General features: G+C 41.1%; 1 protein-coding gene across 8 annotated transcripts in view; it reads left to right on the top strand.

The window, feature by feature from the left end:
• The window catches only part of Tmem108 (transmembrane protein 108), a 325980-nt gene that overhangs the window by 238296 nt on the left and 68446 nt on the right, over nucleotides 1-19238 (top strand). The window lies entirely within an intron of this gene.

Raw genomic sequence — 19238 nt, 5'->3', positions numbered from 1 at the left:
ACACTACTTACCAACCTTTACACATCAGGGCATTTACACCCTTAGAGGATTGTAGACATATCCCAAAGCCACTCACTAAAACTCTGGATCTTTCTATTCTAATCTGTATTTAATATTACCATTTTTCCTCCAGTCTTCCACTAATATTGAGCCTCTGGATGCTCTGGGGAGATCCAGGGCAGCCCCACGTGCATCATGCTTGTGAGAAGAGCAATAGTGAGCCCCACGCTCCTCTTCCCGCTGTCCTTGGTGGACCCCAAGACTAAAGTGAGGTTGTAGCTGGAAGAATTCTTCATTTCTTGCCAAGTTGTGCTAGTCAGTGCTGAAGTGGGCTGGGGAATGTGGTCAGAACCAAAGGCCTTCCAGAATAAAGCTGCTCTGGGGGAATTCTTCCATGATACTTAATATCCATTTTACAGTATAACCCTAATTGCCAACACAGATGTTCTTTAGAGCCAACCGTGGTGGCACAGAGCTCAAGAATGATCACTGTGTGTTGGCATTACTTAGAGTTGTCATTTTCCAAATACCTTTCATGTATTGCGGCGCTAACCACCATTTTCAAGGACTCACATGCTGTGTACTCTGTTGTACATCAACCATGTTGGTCAGGTGCTCACAGGAGCAGATGGCACTCAGAGGGACCAAGTAAGTCAGTTTGGGCCCTGTTCAAGGGAGTGCTTCATAACAGGGACAAATCTCATGGTCAATGATGCTTCCCAAGGACTGCCATAAATAACTTTTTAAAATTTGTTCTTTTAGATATACATGACAATAAAGCATATTTTGACATATCATACATACATGGAGTATAACTTCCCATTCTTGCGGCTGTACATAATGTGGAATTACACTGGTCATGTATTCATAGATGAACACAGAAAAGTAATGTCTGATTCATTTTATTGTCTTTCCTATCATAAATAACTTTTTCCTGGCATTTCACTATGTGTAAAACATAAGTACAACTGTAGAAGGTACTGAGTCAGTATCCTAAAAATAACCTCCTAATGTTCTTCTTTCAAAATCAAGAAACTTAAGGACTAAAGGAAACTTGTCATTATTTATTGACCATTCATTCATTTGTTATGCAATCTTAATGAAACATGAAAGCCTGTCCTAGTCATAAAACACACACACATACTCTCCAAATGAAGATTGTTAACTTACTAGCCCAAGGTGGATGTAGGAAGATCAAATCACATGAAACCATATGACAATTTACTTTGCAAAACTTTCTGCTATCCTAATGAAATATGAAAGATTCTATTTTAATTGCTTGCTTTTTCATAGCTTTTTAATCTACTGGCAAGACAAATGGTTGTATAGTGATGTGGTTGCTATTCCCTTCCTGCCTGAGAAGAAGATTGAAGTCTTTATCTGTTCATGTAGTTTCTGGCTTTATAACTTTTTTTGTGGTTTTCCTTTTCCCAGGCTCCTGCTGTATAGCCCAATATAGGCACGTGGAAACTCTTAGGTCCTACTAGTCTCAGGATATGAGATTCAGCTTTCCCGAGACATACTCATCTGACTCTGTAATCCTAGACCAGGAAAACTGGAATGCTTTTCAATTTATTAACTATCACCAAGATTAAATAGCATAACGTAAGGAAAGGAACCAGTATAACGCCTGTTGCATAAAAGGAGTTCAGCAGATGCCCAGTTCTTCCCCTTTCCACCCATGATGCAGAAGGACTGTGATCATCTCACTCCCAAGCAGTGGTTGACAGACACCCTCATTTAGCCATGACCATGTAGGGAAGGTCTGCAGAGTAGAAACCTCATAGATGACATATTCCTTCTCAACGTGGTTACATGAACCTTTTAAACAACTTTATTAATATAAAAGGACATACCATAAAATTTTCCAATCAAGGTCAATGATTTTCATAAATGAATAAAGTCATGCAACCACCACCACAATCTACTTAGGCAACATTTCCGTCACCTCAAAAAGTTTCCTCATGCCCATTTGTAGCACTTCACTTCTACCTCCAATCCTAGCAACCGCTGATCTCCCTTTTGTTGTCTATAAGTTTACCTCTTCTAGACATTGAAATAATGGAATTTTACAATTCAGATGGTCTTTCCTATCTGACTTCTTCACTGTGCACCATGTTTTCAAGGCTCACCCGCCTCGGGGCCTGAATGAGCACTTCATTCCTTTTCATTGTGAAATAGTAACCTGCTGTATGAAAACACACATGTTCTTCCATAGCCAGGTGATGGAAATTTGGATTGTGTCCAGTTTGGGGATATTAAGAATAACACTGCTGCCAGGCACGGTGGCACACTCCTGTAAATCCCAGTGTCTTGGGAGGCTGAGGCAGGAGGATCATGAGTTCAAAGCCAACCTCAGCAACTTAACAAGGCCCTGAGCAACTTAGTGAAACCCTGTCTCAAAATAAAATACAAAAAAGGGCTGGGAGTGTGGCTTAGTGGTTAAGTGCCCCTGGGTTCAATCCCCAGTACCAAAGGAAAACAAAAAAACAAAAAGCAGAACAATAATAACACCGCTGTTGCAATTCCAGCAGATTGGGAGGCTGAGGCAGGAGGATCGCAAGTTCAAAGTCAGCCTCAGCAACTTAGCAAGTCTTTAAACAACTGAGGGAGACCCTGTCTTTAAATTGAATATAAAAAAGGACTGAGGGGCTCAGTTGTTGAGAGCCCCTGAGTTTGATCCCCAGTATGAAAAAATTTAAAAAATACTAATAACACTGCTGTGAACATTCACATTCATGTCTTTGTGTGAACATGTTTTTGTTTCCCATGGATGAATTCTCAGGAGTGAAATAGCGGGACTCTGTGGAAGGTTTGTGTTTGACTCTTTAAAACTGTCTAAGTTGTTTACCAAAGTGGTGACCACTTTACCTTCCCACCAGCATTATCTGAATATTCCACTTTCTCCACATCTTCACCAACCTGTGATCTTTCTTGCTGTGGCCATTCTAATGGACCTTAAGGTTTAAATTGATTTCCCTTGTGACCAATAATATTTGACATCTTTTCTTTCATATGCTTATTTACACTTCTGATGTCTTCTGTGGAAAAATGTCTTTTCATGTTTCTTTGCCCATTTTTAAACTAGGTTGTTCGTTTTCCTCCTAATAAGCTTTAAGTGTTCTTCATATAACCTACCTACAAGTCTTAATCATTCTATGTTATGCAAATATTTTCTCCTATGGCTTATAGTTTTTTGTTTTTTAATGGTGTCATTTAGATTACCAGAGTTTTAATTTTAACAAAGTTCAATTCATTGCTTTCTTTGACATGTTCTATATTTGGTGTCATTTGAGAATTTTCTGCCCAACCCAAAGTCACAAAGATTTCCTACTATTTTCTTCCAGAAATCTTATAAACTCTGATATTCAGATTTATATTCTGTGTTGAGTCATTTTAATGTGATATATGAGGAAAGGGCCTAGCTGAGTTATTTTTGCATGTGACTCTCCAATGGTCCCAGCATCATTAGTTGAAGACTATTCTCCCTCCTCTGTTGTCTGCACCTTTTGCAAAAATCAGTTGACCACCCAGTGAAGTGGCACATACCTGTAATCCCAGCAACCCAGGAGGCTGAGATAGGAGGATCACAAGTTCCAGGCCAGTCTTGGCAATTTAGCAAGATCCTGTCTCAAAATAAAAAATAAAAAATCTGGGGACGTAGCTCAATGACACAGCACCCCTGGGTTCAACCTCCAGCACTACCCCCCCCCACACACACACACAGGCAAAGTCAATTGCCCATAAATATAAGGATTTATTTCTGGACTGTCAATTCTGTTCTGTTACCTGATGTCTATCACTATGCCAGTACCACGTTATCTAAAGTATATAGTAAGTTTTGAAATCCATGGTGTAAGGACTTACAAATTTGTCATTCTTTTTCAAAATCATTTTGGTTGGCCTATTTCCTTTGCATTTCTATGTGCATTTTAGAATCAATTTCTACTAAAAAGTGGGGTTACATCTAATTTATAGGTCAATTTTGGGAGAATTGACATCTTGACTTAGGTGACTTTTTAAAATAACTTCTTTTTAATTTTTTTTTTAATTTTTAGTTGTAGATGGACACAACAGCTTTATTTTATTTATTCATTTATTTATTTATATTTGCCATGCTGAAGATCAAACCCAGTGCCTCACACACACCAGTGCCCTACCATTGAGCTACAAACCCAGCCCCTCCAAATAGCTTCTTATTCACAAGTAATTTCAACTTCATAGAAAAGTTGCAATAGCACACAGAACACACATAAACCCATTTTAAAAATGTTTATTGTAGTAAGAACATTTAACATGAGATCTACTTTCCTAACAATCTTAAGCATACAATATAGTATTGCTAGCTATTGGCACAATTTTGAACATCAGATCTCCAGAAATTGCCTGGAATAGTTGAAACTTTGTGTTCATTGGTTCATAGCTCCCCGCATCCCCCTCCCACAAACCCCTGGAAAACAACATTCTGCTCTTCAGTTCTGAGTTTGACTATTGAGATTCCTCATGTAAGTGGAATTTGTCCTGCCCATTATCCATACTTATGGAATGTTAACATTTTGCTCAGTCTGTGTGTATGTGTATAAAACTATCATTACCATTTGAGAACGAGTTTCATATATCCTACCCGTTGCTCCTACAAACTACAATGTACATTTCCTAAGAACAATATTCTTTTATATAAACACAGTAGACTTGGCCAACTTCAGGAGATTTAACATTGTTACAATGCTTTTTATCTAATCCGTCTTCCATATTCCAATTTTACCAATTGAAATGTGTTCTGTGTTCCCTCCTGAACAGAATCCCATCTAGGATCATACCATTTGCTTAGTTGACATGTCTCTTTAATCTGGAATGCTTCTTAGTCTTTCTTTGCTTTTTTTTGTATCATTGACAATTTTGAAAATACATTCGCAAAGAATGTTTTAAATTTCAGTAAGAACATATGTGTGTAGTTTTGAAGATAATTTTGTAATTATTTAATATGTTAAAGAATATTTAACAGTTCTTTGCTTTTTCTTTGTCTGCTTTTGCTCTTGATCCCCTTCATGCTACGCTTCCTAAGTCCGAATGCCAGGTGGGTGATGGTGTGTCCTTTTTAGGGCACCACTTCTGTGGGCACCTGATGGCCATCTGCCCCTCATCCATGTTTTTCACCCAGTCAAGGTGTTTTCAGCTTCTCCACTGTTTAATTACCATTCTCCACTTTCACTTAGTAAGTGCTCTGCTTTCCTTTTGGACAGGCATGCTTAGCTTTTCCTCAGTGCCCCTGTGAAACTGCTTGCAACACTACAAGTAATTGCTACCCCCTGTGAAGACAGCATTTATAGTGGCATTAAAGCCCGAAGACCTTTTTAATGTGTATTTAAGGCTTTTCCCTAATGCATGGATGATTAGAATTAGAAAAAGCTGCTACCAACTGGATGACAGTTTCCTTATCCACTGTAATCTAATACAAGATTAACTCCTTTCCCCTGTTCTATTAATATCTCCAGTCAAAGACTTCCCTGATTTGATCCCTGTCATGCTTGTTCATGAATAAATGGATGGAGCTGGGTTCCTGTAGGAATTTTTAAAGAGTTTATTTTTTTTTCTATGCCTTCAAATCAAGATAAATGAACTGCTCTAAAGGAAAGAAATGGCTCTGACTTTATTGAAAAGAGTGGTATTTGGAGAAAGGAAATATTTTAATAGCTTGGGAAAATAAGGATCTTGGCAAATCTAAAGTGTGTGCCAGCTTGCCTTAGTATCTCAGCATCCAACACATGGGAGAAGGTGACAGCTTTGCTATTAAATTATGTAAATGCTAATTGAAAGCACAACCAAATAGGATGATCAGTTGCCTTCAAAAGCACTTTCATGTTATTAGCTATGATTTCAATAGTGGAATGAAATTCCAAGACTTACCTCCAATTCTCAGACAGATACTTCCCTAAGAACGTGTATGCTTTCGGAAAGAAAGATGGTACCACTGGTCTCCATGGAGAACCCTCGTTCTCAGAGTCTCTTTTGCCTTTAAAGACATATACATTCTCCATTGTACGTTGTAGCCAAAGGAATGAGAGAGCTCTAATATGTACACCAAAGCCATCTCACCACCTAGTCCCACAGAGGTCTAAGGTTGGTGAAGATCTACTGGTGCTTTCCTGCAAGAGTTCCATCTTTGTGATTCATGGATGGATGATTTTGCCTCAAGTCTATGGGGCAAGAATTCATAGCATTAGTTTAGGATTTGGAGTGGCTTTCTCCTTAGAAATGTCTCGGCCCAACCCCAGAGCTCATCACTATTGCTATATCCCTGTGAGGGAAATAAGGATGACAAGAAGACCTGGATTTGCATAGACTTTTGCCCATTTAAAGTACTTGTGGAGATCCCCTAAAGCCCAGGAAATAATGCCAAGTGTTCATAAATGACATGGCTTCAAGTTGAAAGACTTAAGTACAGCAAAGGAAACGATTAAGAATGTGAAGAGAGAACCTACAGAATGGGAGAAAATCTTTGCTAGGTATTCTTCTGACAAAGGATTCATATCTAAAATATATAAAGAACTCAAAAAACTCGACACAAAAAAATTAATAAATGGCAAATGAATTGAACAGACACTTCTCAAAAGAGAAATGCAAATATTCAACAAATACATGGAAAAATGTTCAGACTCGTTAGCAATTAGGGAAATGCAAATTAAAACTATATTGAGATTTCATCTCATTCCAGTCAGAATGGAAGCCATCAAGAATACAAATAATAATAAATCCTGGAGATGATGTGGAGAAAAGATCAAGAATATAAATAATAAATCCTGGAGAGGACTCTCACATTATTTGTGGGATTGTAAGTTGGTACAGCCACTGTGGAAACAGTGTGGAGGTTCCTCAAAAGACTAGGCATGGAACCACCATACAATCCAGCTAATAGCACTCCTTGGTATTTATCCTAAAGAAGTAAAGTCATCTTTCTACAGTGATACATGCATACCCACGAACCAGCCTAAGTCTCCATCAGTGGATGAATGGATAAAGAAAATGTGGTAAATACACACAATGGAGTTTTACTCAGCCATAAAGAAAAATGAAATTGGGGCTGGGGCTACAGCTCAGTGGCAGAGCACTTGCCAGCATATGTGAGGTCCTGGGTTCAATTCTCAGCAGCACCACATAAAAATAAATGCATAAAGTGAAAGCTTTTTTAAAAAAAAAAAAAAAGAAAAATGAAATCATGTCATTTTCAGGAAAATGGTTACAACTTGAGACCATTATGCCAAACTCAGAAGATCAACAGTCGTGTTTTTTCTCTCACAGGGAAGTTAAGAGAGGAAAAAGGGAGGTGGGGGCGTTTCATGAAAAACAAAGGGAAAATCTGGAAAGAAAGGGACCAGAGAAGAGGGAAGACCTGGGTTAACGTCCTGTTTGGGTAGCTGAAGAAGTAGAAGCCAATTCAGTGAGTTGACTTTGATCACACGGTAATTGATGGGAGATCTCCAATAGAGAAGTCACTTAGAGCCTTTGAGTCCTGCTTTAGTTCCCTGGAAAAGGCTCCTCCTCGTTCCACTCTTATGAGCGTTTCATCATGTTATATGATTTTGAAGCACAGAAATCTCTGAGGATCCCACCTGAATAATGGACCAGACTGTCATCCTGATTGACCTGTTGCCTAAGCCCCAAGGCTCACCAGGGCTTGGGTCTGTGGTAGCTGCCAGAAACAGATTTGATAAGTCAGTCGAGATGGGAATACAAGTGACAACCTTGGCAAACCCTGCCCCCTCCAGGCTTACAGCTGCCCCTGCAGGATTTCACTACGGTGTTGGTTTCACCAAGTCCAGCAGCCCTAGTAGCTGTAGCAAAAGTAGAGAGCCCTCTTCCAGAAATAAAGACCCAAAGGGGCAGACCAAATAGCCCATCTTGTAGAGTGCCTGCCTCTCAAGCTGGAGACCTGGGTTCGAATCCCCTGTACTCTGCCAGAGTTGTGGAAATTACAAACAAAAGAAATAAAGACCCAAGAAGTAGCTGGGAGATGGATTGTACCACCTCCTGTCTTTAAGGAAAAAAGAATTTTTTTGCAAAATCACTTTCATTTTTATGTTAACATTAACATTAAATGAAAAAAAAAAATAGTGCACAAAGGTGATCACTGGTATTGTCCATCTAGGCAGAGAGAAAAAAAAAGGATACACATATTCTGCAACTTAGCTGGCACATGTCCCCAGAGGACAGCCTCCTACTACTAAGATCAAGAGATGGTATAAAGCCCTGAAAGCTTTCCTAGAACACACACAAATAATGAGAAGAGAAGAGAGGCTAACAGGAAGAGAGATGTTGCTTCAAATGACTTGGAGTTCCTGTTTCACTTGATATTCCACTGATCATGCAAAACAGGGAAAATTAAAAGAAACATCTCTATGGGGAGGCAGAGAAAAGAATTTTAAAAAGAACTATGCTTCCCACATTCTTACCAAAAAAATGAAAGACTGAAAGAAGTATACCAAAAGGTTGAATGGTTGCCTTTGGGTGGTGAGATTGTGGGTGTTCAGTTTTGTTTCTTCTTCTTTCTGTGGAATCCTCTGTATTTATAAGAATGTATTTTTAATGGAAATTGAGGAAAACACATTTGAAAAATCTCCTTATAACAAAGTCAGATGCCAGTTATAAAGTGGACACTGCAGGGCCTACTTCTTCATCATCTCTTAGGGAGCTGTGGCCATTAGGTTTATTTCTACCCCAGAAAGAGTATTGAGCTATCCATTGGCATCACCATGCTTGTACCCAGTGAAAGAGGTTTGATACTTAGGACCTTACCATAATAAGATGAGGTGTGGAGGTGAAGAGATTCCTCTTTAATGTTTGAACATCTTTTCTTTATGGACAAACAGATGCACCCAAGCCCTGTACCTTATCAGTACCTCTGGAATGTTTTGACAGTGAGCCAAAATGTCAGATGCTTCCTCCTGTCCAGACAGGGCCCAGTTGGCAAGGTCCCCAGAGACTGAATCAGATCAGGGATGGACATACTTGGCCCTCAATTTGCAGTGTGTGAGACCAAAGCCAAAAAGCAGAGTCTTGGGGAGATGCCAAATCAAAAAGCCTCACCGACCGTCCAAGTGAATTGGCAGAGACTGTAGGAAAGGCCGATAGTGATCCAGAAGACAGAGCCGGGGAATCAAGTGGCGAGTGGAAGAAAACTCCCTGTGTAGGAAGAATAGGCTTTTTGAATAGAGGGTCAGAGAATAGATGGCCACTGAAGATGCAGTGTGACTGGGGCAGGAAGGTTCCCGTACCCCTCGAGATGGACAGAGGGTCTATTCCAGTATGAACCACAGACATTATCATGGGTGCTTGAAAAGCAGAAGTTTGGGGCTGGGGAGATAGCTCAGTCGGTAGAGTGCTTGCCTTGTAAGCACAAGGCCCTGGGTTCAATCCCCAGCACCCAAAAAAAAAAAGCAGTTCTTCACGGTCCTGTTATCCATGTGATCTAACAGTAGGGAAATTAAAAGGGATTTATATTCCCATGGCATATATATGCATTTGTTATTATGTTATTTGATGGATTTTTTTAATGTATACCATTCCATTAATTCAAGATGCTTGATAGACTCTTGGCAAAAATACTGAGTTTTTAACCATCTTTACTAAGGAAGCAACAAACATCATCCCAAAGGGAGGAGAAGGAAGATTTTTGCCAAATCTTGGAGATCTTGGCAGGTATCAATAACAAGATTTTTATAAGAAATGAGATTCTCTAATTTGTACATAATAGGTTTACAGATTGCCCACATGGCTTATAGAATAACAGATTGAAAACAGAACATAAATTAGAAGCAGGAATATAAACATCAAACCAAATTTTGAAAATAAGCAGAGCGAAACGCTGAAGAACATTCTCCAAAAGTGATGCCTGTGACCTCTAACATCACCTTGGCTGGGGATGTCATTTGGTGTGGATGCCCCAAATGATGAGAACTGGAAATGCTGACTTCTCAGATATTTGAATCCAGCAGATATGAGCTGCATGTCTTCTAGGTGCCAGACACTGTCCTAGGAGTTGGGGACAGAGCAGCAAATGAAAGCAGACAAGTCCGAGACTTCATGGGGCTGGCATTCAAGCAGGACAAGACCAAGGGGAATAAATGAGCAAATAGATATATATTTTACTAGATAAGGACACATATAATGAAAACACCAAAAGCCACAGGAGAGAGGAGACGCACTGAAGGTTGGTGCCTCCGCTTGGAAGGGGAGCAGCCTGACTTCAGAAGAGAAGAGTCGTGGAGTGGGCAGAGGAGGCAGGTCACCGCAGGCTCCGAGGGCCGTTTCCCCATCCAGCCAGCCGCGCAGTGAGACTGGAGGATCTTTGTCACAAACAAGCTCTTGGAGCTCTGGACAGTGATGGTGTTTTGATACGTGACTCAGGGGACATTAAGAAACAAATTGGATTTCAAACTTAAAAAGTGACTCACTCACCAAGCAGTGTTGTTCTGTGCCAGTAAAACAAAGCCACAGGGGAAGGCTTCTGCGTTGGATAGCCACCACACTGGGGCTCCAGGGACAGCGAAGGGGAGGGAGAAGGGATAACTGGTTCACATCTCCAGATATTACAGACTTATTTGTAATTGCCTCTTTAACTTTTTTTTTTTTAATATCACCATCTGTTAGGCACTGCCATTTTTCAAGCCCATTTTACAGATTAGAAAATAAAGATTAAGTGTCTTGCTAAAAGTCATATGCTTGGGTGCAGTCCACAGATTTAAACCCAGATCTCTGATTCCAGAATCCTTATTTCTATATGACCATACAACCAGCCACATTTTTTTTTTTTTTTCGTACTTGGGATTGAACCTAGGGGCACTTTATCATCTAACCCTTTTTTAAAATTTTGAGACAGGGCCTCACTAACTTGCTGAGGCTGGCCTCAAACTTGCTATCCTCCTACCTCAACCTCCTGAGTCACTGGGATTACAAGCATGCACCACTGTGCTCGACATAGCCACATCATTTCTTATTAGTACCTCAATTTTTACTCTAAAAATTCTCCCAGGTGAGACTCTAGAATGTGGGACACTACACAGGAAAATAACTTCGTTTTTTTTTTTTTCTAGCAAATTAGTTGTGAGAAAAAGAAAACACAATATTAAAAATTACTTAAGAAAATATAAATTACTTAAGAGCGTGATGGCACATGCCTGTAATCCAGTGGCTTGAGAGGCTGAGGCAGGAGGATAGTAAAAGTTCAAAGCCAGTCTCAGTGACTTAGAAAGACCCTATCTCAAAATAAAACATACAAGAGTCTGGGGATGTGGCTTAGTGGTAAAGCACACCTGGGCTCAATCCCTGGTACCAAAAAAATAAAATAAAATTACTTGAAAGACAATCAATTCCAGTGTTTGGAGTTTATTTGGATGTTAATTCAAGCTACCAGTTAAAAGCAATGTATGATGATCAGTCAACAAATATACGAAAAAATGTTCAGCATCTATAATAATTAGAGAAATGCAAATTAAAACTACACTGAGATTCCATCTCATTCCTGTCAGAATGGCAATTTTCAAGAATACAAGGGACAATAAATGTTGGCAAGGATGTGGGGAAAAGATACACTCATACACTGCTCTTGGGACTGCAAACTGGTACAGCCACTCTAGAAAGCAGTGTGGAGATTCCTCAGAAAACGTGGAATGGAACCACCATTTGACCCACTTATCCCACTCCTAAGTTTATACCCAAAGGACTTAAAACCAGCATACAGTGACACGGCCACATCAATGTTTATAGCAGTTCAACTCACAATAGCTAAACTATGGAACCAACCTGGGTGCGCTTCAATAGATGAATGGACAAAGAAAATATGGTGTGTGTGTGTGTGTGTGTGTGTGTGTGTGTGTGTGTGTATACACACATACATATGTATACATACACACACAATGGAATACTACTCAGTCATAAAGAGAAATGAAGTTGTGGCATTTGCCAGTAAATGGATGGAACTGGAAACTATCAAAAATAAGCTAATCCCCCAAAACCAAAGGCTGAATGTTCTCTGATATTCAGATGCTAACCCACAATAAGGTGGGGAGGAGGTAAGAATAGAAGTACTTGTGGTTAGACAAAGGGGAATGAAGGGAAGGGAGTGGGAATGAGAATAGGAAAGATAGTAGAATGAATCGGACTTCACTTTCCTATGTGCATGTATGAATACATGATCAGTGTAATTCCACATCATGTACAACCAGAATAATGGGAAGTTACACTCTCTCTCTATAGATAGGTAGATAGATAGATAGATAGATATGTATATATATATATATATATATATATATATATATATATCAAAATGAATTCTACTGTCATGTATAACTAATAAGAGCAAATTTTTAAAAAAATTTTTAAAGAGCAATATGTGAGCTATATCCAAGAATTTGAATACTAAGGAGGTATTTGATAATATTAAAGAATTATTTTTATGTTTTTACTTGTGATTGTAACCCTGTGATTAGGTCTTTGAAGAGAGTCATTTTAGAGGTACTTGCTGACATATTTCCAGAATATATGCTGTCTGGGATTCACTTTAGAATAAATCAATGGGGAAAAGTATAAATAAAGAAGACTGGCCACAAGTGGATCACTGATGTAGCTGGATAATGGATTCGTGCGAGGACTAGTCCAGGTGCATCTCAAAAACACACTTAGAACTATAGTCGGATGTGCGCTTTCCCAAACAGCTCTTTTCTTTATCATTTTGAATTTTGGATACTAACATCACCTTTAGGACAATGGTGTGCAAATAACAGGGAGGTAATCATTTGTTCTGAACATGAGACCACGCTGCGATCTTCCAGTCACCAGGAAACGAGGTGGTGTTGGAAAAGACTCTAATCCTGTCACCTGGATTTAAAAGCCTGGTGGCGATAACTGAAGCCCCTGTCATGTGATTAGCTTTCCTGTTTCTGCAATTCACAGGGCTGTGTGAGCTTAGTGGCCTGCATACTGTCTGGTGTCCCCAGCCTGGTTCAGCAGGATGCCTTGCCTCTCTCACCCTGTAAGAAGCAAAGCGAGTCTCTGACGAAACAGAGTGAGAACAATGTTATCAGAGCTTCCAGGCTGATAGCAGAGGTGGTTTTTCCTAACCGCATCCTACCCTCTCATCTCAGGCTGTCAGGCTATCATAGAGCTTAGGATGTGTCAGGCCACCCCAGAGAGCAGGAGATGGTGACACCACATGTTATTTTTTGGTTTTGTTTTTTTTTAACTTTTAGTGTCCAAGTTTGCAGCAATGTAGATACAATGTAGGACTGAACCCTGAACAACGCCTTCTAAACCTTCAGTGTCCCAGGTTCCCCAAATAATTGGGAGTGGTCAGAAGGTGGAAAGGAGGGAGAGGGTGAGGAGTTCTTCTTCACTCCTCTCTTTTCAGCCTCATTGTGCTTCATCTGTGCTTCCTTTTTTTTTTTTTTTTTGGTGCTGGGGATCGAACTCAGGGCCTTGTGCTTGCAAGGCAAGCACTCTACCAGCTGAGCTATATCCCCAGCCCTCTGTGCTTCTTTTTAACCCTTAACACTTTGTGGTGGTGTTTCTTTATTTCTCTGGTTGTCCCCAAGCCCCTGCAAAGCTGCCTAAGAGTGTCAGGACTGTTTTAACCATTTTTAGACTCTCGGATGGTATCTGGAATACACTGGGTGATAAGAAAAGGTTTGAGAAATGACAAGTCTCTGGGTCAACACTTGAACTTTGTGCAAACCCCATTTCTGTGTTCAGTCTGGCCACATGGTACATATGGTAGGCATGCACAGGAAGGAAATGTTTACCTTTTTTTTTTTTTTTTTTTTTGGTACAGGAATTGAGCCCAGAGGTGCTTAACCACTGAGCCACATCCCCAGCCCTTTTGTTTTTATTTTTTATTTAGAGTCAGGGCCTTGATGAGTTGTTTAGGGCCTTGCTAAGTTGCTAAGGCTGGCCTCAAACTTGTGATCCTCCTGCCTCAGCCTCCCAAAGTGAGGAGGTGTCTACTTTTAAAAGCAATATTACCTAATGTCCGGGATCATTTTCAAAGTCAGTATCACTATAATCAGAGAAGGAATCTGACTCATGAGATTGGGCTCTTTCCTTAAAACGAAGATACTGCTCTCCAAGCAGGCAACACCTGACAACCTGTGTTCATTGGTGCCTGGACTTTGTGACAGTCTGGCTTGGTGAACTGTGGAGTTTTCTTGGGTCTTGTCTCTGCCAGTGGGATTTCAGGCCTTGAAGAAAGTCTCCAGGGAAAGGAGGAAGAAAGTCCTGGGAATGGCAAAGCGCCACCCCCCAGTGGCTCCTTGGTCCTGTGGGTCAGCTCCCAGAGATGTGCTAGTCACACAGGAACATCTTTGGGGAGAGAGTTTACTCACCCTTTCCTTTGCTTGGCTAGCTTCTCTTTTATTTACTTTCTTAAGCCAAAGTAAGTGTTGGTAAATCTTATCATCGCCTGCAGGCACACGGGGCAGGAGAAAGGTCAGTTGCAAAGTGAAGGCCCAGGGCTCACTCTTGAGCCTTCAAGTAAAACTTCAGTGCAGGGTGAGCAAAGGTGAGCTGTCATTGCCAACAGAATCCTTTCAGGCCAGGATGAGGACTCCCTAGAAGGGTCAGGGACAGTGTGTGCTGGCATCCTCTCACCCTACACGGGGTTGAGTCTAAAATTGCTTGCGTGGAAGGACTTGATGCTGGGGAAGATACAACGTGAGTTCTCTGAAGAATAAGTTTCCTCCTGTATTTTCATCCTTTTGCATTTGGCAGTTTTGTTTTTTCATATCTAAAAAAAAAAAATTGTCACCACAACTTGAAGGAGGAAAAAAGAGCATTAAATATGACATCAGTTCCCCCAGCTCTGTACCCACCCCGAAATGTGCTGGATCAGTTAGTTCCCTTTACAAAGACAACTGTTCAGAAATAAGTTGCCCCTAGATAAGCAGCTTTGCCTTGGGAGCTTCGCCTCCCCTATGGAGTGGTGACCGATGTCACTCTGTGGTTGCTATGGAGAGTGCAGGGGACAGGGGTCTGGATGGTGGCCCTGGAGGGGCCAGAGGTGGGGAGGGAAGTCTCCTCTCAGGCTGAATCCTTGGTCAAAAAAAATTAAGCAGGGGCAAACAGTCTTCAGGTGTGTGTGAGTGTGTATATGTGTGTGTGTGTGTGTGTGTGTGTGTGTGTGTGTGTGTGTTCCTTTTTTGGTGGTAACAGTGTGGATACTTTGTTTTGTTGCTTTGGCCAAAACAAAATGCTGTGCCTTCCTACCGTCTTCAGCCTTTTCTAGAGAACTGAGCTTGCTCTATTGGCCTGGCTGGATTCGAACTGGGCTTCCCCTGATGTCCACGCTGCACCTGTTTTTTAACATGTTCAGTTCTGTTGAAACTTGTGAACAACTGCCCATCTAACAAAGCATTGTCAGGCCAGGGGGATGAAAGGATCCCTAGAAAGTGTGATGTTTCAGATTAACCTCAAAAAGAACACTAGCGGTGACAAGCTAAACTGTGAGGGAGGGGCGTGAACAGGGCCCCTCAACAATGGTTAGAATTTTATATGATATCTGGAATTTACCTCAAAACAAAGAAGGAGGGAAAGGAGGGAAGTGAATGGGGGTGTAGATTAAACAGGACTGGCCAGAGTTAGCCGTTGTTAGTTTAGACAGAAGGTTCAGATACTCTTCTGCCTGCTTTTATATATATATATCGGTTTATACTTGTGAACAATAAGAAGTCAAAAGAAACCAGTGTCCACGTGTCTCTCAGCCCTTGTATATGGAAGAAATCATGATAGACCTAAAAGAAATCAGTCTGCAGGCTAGTTAGACATTTTACTAAAAGAAAAATGCTGACATTTAGTGTGGGTGGAGGGTTTGTGTGGACATGTTCACAGTCATCTAATATCTCACCAGTAATGAAAAATGCTGGAGTAAAGTAACCCTTGGGTATGGATTTGATCCAGACTATTAGGTCCCTTCCATTGCTGATTATTTTGTGGGCCAATTTAGCGTCGTCCTAGGAACATTCTAATAGAGGTAGAGAAACTAGACAAATGACTGTATTTCCTAAAACCAACAACAAAACATCCAGTGCAGACTGCAGTAGTTGTGTTGGACAGCCGAAATATTGCCTTTCTCAGTCTGTCATAGCCTTCCGGGGAGTGTAAGGCATATGGACTCTTCCCTTAGCTACTATATCAGTGCTATTTATAGAACAGAAGCTCCATATCCACTGGGACCCAAGGACCCATACTGATTGTCATTTCTTTCCCTCCTAGTTTCTCTAAGCATGGCTTCCCCTGTGTTCTCTGATGCACATGCTTCCCTGAGGATAAACCTAATTAAACCTCAAGAACTCCAAAGAAGCAATCTTATTAATATTAGTCAGGAGAATTCAACCATTATGTATAATTATAATAAAAAATAAAAATGTTTGTCAGAGGAATTCCAGGGCTGGAGAATGGGAGGTCTCAAAAACCAAGAAGCCAGGCTCAAAGTCAGTCTATGTCAAAAAATATGTATTGAACTTTGAATTCAATGTCCTACCTAGCTGGAGGCTTTGGATCATGATCTGCCTTAATAAGTCAGGATTCTTGGAAGGGGTTGAGGTATCCAATTTAAACCACTAGAATAGCCACTCCTTGTACAGGGAAGGACAGGATATGAGAAAGGAAAGGGGTTTCATTTCATCTCTTAGAGGCTTAAGGAAGCTGAAGATTTAACCTAGAGTAGAGAACCCCCTGGGAAAAAATCTATTGAAAGGAGATGCTGAATAACTGGAAGTTTCTATATTAGCCTAAATGCAGCAACCATGATGAAAATTAACAACAGAGAACTTCCTGCAAACCAGACACAAATATGAATTGTCCCATCTATTCCCACCTCAGGAGCTGACTCTAGAGGCTGGCTACCCTGCTCACCACGCAGGGAAACCTGGAAAAGTTGAAATATGTGGCAAGAGACACCAACAGTGAAGCAGAGACCAGAGAAGCCCATGGAAGCTTGGGACCTGACTGAGAGGTTTGGCTGGATGAAACAGTGATATGGTAACCAGCCACGTTGGGAAATGCTTATAGCCCCAGGCTTCAATATACCAGATACTGGCGTATTTCAAGACCTTTCTGAATATGGGGAGAAAAAACATCTGTACCCTAAAGCCATTCTATTTTAGCCATTATCAATCACCTTGATTCAGTCTTCTTCCTGTGCTTTAAGCTGATTAGTCACACTGCACAGCATGCTCCTGTAACCAAGGAACCGTTAGGGAAGGAAATGGCCATTAGTGCCACTTCTGCAAACTATTTCAGGAGGATAAATCGAGAGAGGGAGAGAACAAGAGAGTCTGTCCCCTGGAGTGCTCCAAGGTTTACCACAGCATCTGACCATTCCTCAGTCCCTGACACTGATCCATCAAGCTCCCACGTGAGGGGATGCGCATGCCAACACGGCTCTCGGGAACTCTGTGTGGGTGCAGTACCTCTCCTTGCAGAGTGAGGTTCTCTTCGCTAGAGTCTTGGGTGTTTTGTAGGAGACCATGCCTCCACTTCTCTGGAAGTTCTTCCTACACTGTCCCATACAGTAGCCTCTAGCCATGTGTGGCTACTGTGGCCAGTGGCTAGCATGTTGGACAGTGCAGATACACAATGTTTTTATTATTGCAGAAAGTTCTTGGGGATGACACTGTTCTTATACCAGAGATCGGCAAAATATAGGTTCTAGGCCAAATCCAGCCTACCTTCTGTTGCCACAGAAAGAGGTTTTCCTGAAAGACACTCTATCCTGCATTACCTAGAACTGCCATCATGCTCTCTCCGTAGGTTTGAATGGAGCAACAGAGACCATCTGGCCCACGACATCCAAAATATTTACTATTTGGACTTTTATGGAAAAAATTTACCAACTCTGCCATACACCCTTTTCCAAAAAAAATGTACGTGTGTGTAAAATAGTTTTACCAACTATTTTAGGAAAAAGGTGAACCTCCTCACTTTCACCCAGATATTCCACGCTCCAGTGACAAACATCTTTGCTAGTTCTGTCTCTCTAGACCCTTCAGACCACGGGACTCCTCCTACCAACATCTCATAATGCCTCATTTTTACTATCTCCAAACTAAAATTCATCCTGAGAAACTAACACCCCCATAGAGTTTGGGGTTATATTGTGTGTATACTTTTGCTGACACTCCTGTCCTCATTTAACAGTCAGCCCATTTCCTCTACTTACTAGTTGAGGATTCTGTCCAACCGAAGTGATAAATTTAAATTTTCACTTAAGGTTCAAAAAAAAATAGTTGAGGAATTTACTTTCACAGATTTTGCCTACTTTGAGCTCTTCCTATAAGAGTCTGGGTTTGAGGGCTCTTTTGAGTGGTTCACTATCTAAACTATTGGTAAACTATTATTTACCAAAAAAATGACAACAATTATTTAAAATTGTCATGATACTGAGTACTTCCCTTCTTTTCCTAGTTTTCATTGCTTTATTGCTTTGTCTTTACCGCCAACATACCTCCCATTGGCCTCCCTCCTCCAGCTGGTCTCTTTGTGCTCAGGTGTGTACCTGTCCTGCTGCCCCAGGCACACCTTAAGGCTGCCCCTTCAGGTTTCACAGCACAGCCCGGCATTTTCTGTTGGGTTACACATTGGCAGAAGAAAACGTGTCTACACACGTGTCCCGTTTCCCCAATGGTTCGTTACAGAGCTGTGCAGTGAATAATCAGCTTAAAGGACAGAAAGATGACTGAATCAAGGTGATGGATGACAACTCAGAATGAGTTGCAGAGAGTTATTTCCATCTTCAGAAAGGTCTTGAAATAGACCTGCACCTGCATGCATGCGCGTGCGCGCACACACACACACACACACACACACACACAATATTAAAGAATACCTACATGTGCACACACAACAACTAGAACAAATAAGTAAGTTCCCTTTCTATTTTGTGGAATGGTTTGAGGGGCACTTGGTATTATTCTGGCAGGTGGATTTTCTCTCCTCTCATCTCCTGCCGGAAGCCAGCCAGGTCAGTTGCTGTGATTATTACTGGTGCTACATTTTAAGAATGAGAGAAATGCTAACTATATGTCTTGCCTGAGGTCAAAGAGCCAGACAGTGTTGAATCCTGAGCGTGGGTCCCCAGATAGCATCGCTCTTCCCTTCCAGGAGGCATTTGTCCCAGCCCCTCAGAGCCTCCCCACACCCTTAGGAAACACACTTCTCTGACCCTAGAATAGACAGACAGAGAGCAGCCACAG

The sequence above is a fragment of the Sciurus carolinensis genome, chromosome 9 (assembly GCF_902686445.1).
Source record: "Sciurus carolinensis chromosome 9, mSciCar1.2, whole genome shotgun sequence".
NCBI classification, from domain to species: domain Eukaryota; kingdom Metazoa; phylum Chordata; class Mammalia; order Rodentia; family Sciuridae; genus Sciurus; species Sciurus carolinensis.
This window is presented reverse-complemented; position numbering and strand designations above follow the sequence as displayed.